The 4,552-nt window shown below is 58.8% G+C and overlaps 1 pseudogene; it reads right to left on the bottom strand.

Moving 5' to 3' along the window:
* Positions 1-1,015: 1,015 nt before the first annotated feature.
* Positions 1,016-3,810, bottom strand: LOC132223626 (pleckstrin homology domain-containing family G member 5-like; annotated as a pseudogene).
* Between the last annotated feature and the right edge of the window lie 742 nt (positions 3,811-4,552).

Here is a 4,552-nt window from a genome sequence, read left to right as displayed (position 1 = left end):
GCCGGGGCTGTTGGGTGCCAGGCTTGTGGGTTTGTGTCTCTGATTCCCCCAGCAGCCCCAGCACCGTGATGGTGGGGCTTGGGGCTGCTGGGTGCCGGGCCTGCTGGTTTGTGTCTCCGATCAAGCCCTCAACAGCCCCAGCACCGCCTCAGCAGGGCTTGGGGTTGCTGGGTGCCGGGCTCCCCTGCGTGTTTGTGTCTCTAATCCGCCCCCCAGGAGCTCCAACACCGCCTAAATAACTTAATGGAAACTTTATTTAGTCTTCTTTTAAAAGCAATCTAGTTTAAAAATGAGTTGCAGTTAAGAGAGAACAAAGAACATGGTACCTAAGAGTGAGATAGACAGACAGAGGAGAGCCTGGGCACTGGTCAGAGGCTTACATGCCAACTGTTCTCCACCTGGGAAATGATGTAAAATCGGTTTCTTTAGTTTTCTGCTCAATGGTCTTCTCCAGCGAGTGGAGTGGCATCTGCTCGCTTCTCCCTGGGGCCTGGCTTGGTGGTCGCCTTGGGGTCTGGCTGCGCTCCAGCGGGCTCCGCACAGGCCTGCCTGCTCCGCCTGGCCCTGTCCACATGTTGCTTCCTCCGAATCTTCCTTGGGCACAGCCCCGGTCCATCACCCCCTCCTGTGTCTCCCACCGCTTCCACAGGCAAAGAAAGAGGCCCACATGGAGCTCAGGTCTGCAAGGAGCTGGTCCTCTGCTTTCAGAACCTTCGGGAGCTCGCTTGCAATTGTTCCCTTCCATGACCTTCCTTCCCTACCTCCGGCCTCTTCACAGAGCACCGCATGCCTGCCCTCCAGCAGCCAAGTTGTCTTTCTGTGGCTTTCAGGGCAGCCTTCCGGGCCTGGTGGCTGCACTGCAGCCCTTCCGCTTTGGGCACTGGACCTGAGGCCCGCCAGGGGAAGGTAGGCGGCTCCCCAGCAAGTCCCGCTGCACCAGGCGCACATGCGCCCGCCCCCCCCCCCCCACGCCCTCCAGGCATGGCAGCTCCACGCTGTGCTCAGGGCCTGGGAGTTAAGCAGCAGGGTAGTACTGATGCTGTAGAGCTGGGCCAGCTGGGTCAGCTTCCTGTGCTGGGCAGAGATCCCAGGGGGCAGCTCAGGCTGGACCCTGGGGGAGGTCCCTAAGGGCAGCTCTCTGCCCCTCCTGCTGGGCCCTTCCGGCTCCCCGGCCAGGCAGGTGGTCCTGCCCTCCATCTCTGATAGCTCGGAGCCACTGCCAGGGCTGGGTGCACCCCTGCAATTCTAGCGGAGCCCAGCTTCCTGAGGGGAGCCCCAAGTCCTAGTGCCAGTGGCTGTGGCAGCCAAGCAGAGTTCCGACAGGCTGCGGCTGGGGGCTGGGGCCGCCTCCTGGGTGGCGGCCCCTGCCAGCAGCTGCAGGAGGCTGGCCTCAGATTTGGACTTGAGCAGGTGGGGCAGGCAGGGCAGCAGCTGGACAGGGGTTCGGCAGTGGAGGCGGGGCAAGGGTGGGGGTGAAGGGGCCTGTGGTAAATCTAGGGGCCAGGGCGCTGGCTTCACCACAGGGGCTGGAGTCGCAAAGTCTGGCAAGGAGGTGGGGGAGAGGGTGCCGTAGGCGGAGTCCATGGAGCAGGAACTGCCCTCCCCGGGGCCCAGGGCCAGCAGCTCGCTGGTCAGTGTGACAGATGAGGCGGTGGTACTGAGGGACATCTCCTTGTCGACTGGGAGCTGAAGGGGCCGCCCTCGAACTCGGGAGAGGAGAGCGTCTCCCCGGGCTCCAGCACCACCACAGCCAGGGTCTCTGTGGAGCCATCCAAGGCGCAGTGCTGGGTGTCCAGGCTGTTGCTGCTTCTGTGCAGGATGGTGGGGGAGCTGGCGGCGAAAGTGCTACTCTCCCCACCCTCCTCTTCCTCCTCGTCCTCCTGCTCCTCCTCCTCCTCCTCCTCCAGGCTCTGCAGGTGCTGCTGGCTGCCCGCGTGCTCCTGCACATGCAGCTGCTGCAACTGGTTCTGGGCATTGTAAATGGAGTCCACCCAGCCCCGGCACAGGGCCTGCCTGCTGGCCTGGAACGCGTAGGCCCCCACGGCCCTGTGTGCCGGGAGCCGGTCCATCCTTGCTGTTTCAAGGGACCTGGCATATATAGCATATGGTTCTTAATATGTTTGCTCACCTTCTTGGCGCTGTGTTTTAACCAAGGTCACCTCTCCGAGAAAGGTTGAATCCCCAGGTAGGGATTTTCCCCTGAAGTTAGGGAGGGAATAAAACCCCTTAACTAAGTGCCAGGCAGGTAATTAATCACTTTAACTACGAACAATCATGCTTAAACTACATAATCTTTTCTCCCTGGAATGGAGATAAGAAACGCCCTAACCTTTGTAATAGAGATTGATAGGATTGAATCAACTGGTATAAACACAGGTGTAACAAGACAGAGAGAGACAGAACTAGGAAGAGAGAACCTATAGACAGAACCTACACAGAACCTACAGACTGAAGAACTTCGCTGGAGAGAGCATGGCAAGGGATCCTGGACTGAACCTGACTGCAGAGGTTGGCAAGCAGCCTGACTAGAATCTGGTGACTGAACATGGCTGGAGAACCTAGCAAGAGAACATGGACACAGAACCTGGCTGGAGATCCTAAGCAGAACCTCTCTGGAGATCCAGACCAGAACTTGGCTGGAGATCCTGGCTAGGCTGCTGATCAACTGAACGCTGTCTCCGTGTCATTCCTTCTTCGCCGACTCCGTCTATACCTTTGGGAACCCCTGGACCTGCTGGGGTTGGACCTCGGCACCTGTGGAACTCGTTCAGGCAGATGAGGAGGAAGGAGCCAGGGTCCCGCAGCTCCCGGCACGCGATCTTGTCCGCCAGCAGTGATGGCCTGATGACCCTGTCCCCTCAGCCTTCTTCACTGCCTTGGTCACTAAGAGCAGGTCCGTGAAGAGGAAGCAGTACACATCCATCTTGCTGTGCTTTCCCTCCTTCATCCTCAGGCTGCCCTCCAACAGCAGCTGGCGCGTCTCCTCCGGGGAGGCACCAGGGATGGGCGCGGTCAGGTCCAGGTGCAGAAATTCCTTCAGGAGCTTGTCCACCTCGTTGTTGCTGCCCTCCACCACCTCGTAAGCGTCAATGCAGCTCATCACGGCGGCCAGCTGCTGCCACATGCACGGGTTCACGTGGTGGATGAAGCGCTCCACGGAGCTGATCATGGTGATGAGAGCCTCCTTGGCACGTGGTTCGTCCCTCTTCCTCAGCACCGACTTGAGCAGCAGTGGGTACTTGGTGAGCCTCCAGTGGGGCTGGGCGAGCATGTCGCTCAGCTTCAGCCGCTGGCACTGCTGGTGCTTCTCGGCCCATGTCACCTAGGCCGGGAAGAGGTTATTGTCGCACAGCAGGCTGCACATGTACTCCATGCAGTCCACCTCCTCCATGCAGTACCGGATGTAGGGCTTGAAGAGGGAGCCGAACATCTCGAAGCCTTTGAGGAGGTCCCGGGCTGCAGCAGAGCCCACGTGCACTGCGCCTTCTCCACCATCGGCACCATCACGCTGCCCCACAGCCCGCGTCGCAAACCCGAAATCTCGGGGATGTTGCTGAACAGGAGTGGGGCATGGAGGTGTCGGGACTCCTCCCCAGGGCGACCCTTCACCCCCGCCGTTCCATTCACCCCCTCGGCCAGTGGGGAGTGCCCTCGGTGGGTCCACTGCTCTGGACACTGGGGAGGAGGAGGCAGTGGAGGGTGAGGCCTTGAAGCAAGAGGAAGCCGGGGAAGGCAGGCGAGGAGCCCAGGTCTCATGACCCCCCTGCCGCCACCCTGCATCCTGCTGGGGCCTGCACCCAGGAGTGCCATGGCTGCGGCAGGCCCACCTGCTGGACTTGGGAGGTGAGTCCTCCAGGCACAGGCCCAGTGGCCTGCCTGGTGTGGGTGGGGATTTCGGGTCACCTTGAGGGAGGCTCTGGCCTTTCTCTACTCCTCTCCTGGTGGAGCGGCAGGACTCTAGCTCTGTGGTCAGAGGAGCCAGCCGCCTTCTAGCCCCCAGGCCAATTCTTGGAGTTGGAAGTTGCGCCATTGGCCTCTGCCTAGGACCAGACCTCTGCACCCCCAGGGTGCATAATCACACAGGGCTTCCATCAGGCTTCACTGCTCCACCGCTTGGAGCCTACGTATGCAAATTAACCGCCATCTTTGTTGGCAGTTAATTTGCATATCCTGCTGATTAGCCAATGGGAGGCGCAGCGAAGGTACGTCAATTACCCTTTTTGTCTATTATTAGATTAGATTGCAATCAAACCAAAGGGATGTAGGTGTGTTACATGAAATCCATTGGTGATAAACTAGAGAGGCAGGAGAAAGCAAAGCAGGGAAACCCCTGGGACTGGATAAAAAGTAAAATGATAGACACATACTTAGGTGGGTGCAGGAACAATTAACATAACAATGAAGGAATTTGTGGTGTCTGTCCTGAAGCCCAGGCACATTAGGTTGTGCCTCAAGGGGTCCAGAAAAAGGGAAGTTACAAAGTTACCCAGACATTTCAAGGGTATGTTATTATAGATGCAAAAAGACACATAGGCTCAGTTAAAGTAAAGGC

The sequence above is a fragment of the Myotis daubentonii genome, chromosome X (genome assembly GCF_963259705.1).
Source record: "Myotis daubentonii chromosome X, mMyoDau2.1, whole genome shotgun sequence".
Lineage (NCBI taxonomy): Eukaryota > Metazoa > Chordata > Mammalia > Chiroptera > Vespertilionidae > Myotis > Myotis daubentonii.
Note: the sequence above shows the minus strand (reverse complement) of the source record. Positions and strands in the feature narration are given on the sequence as shown.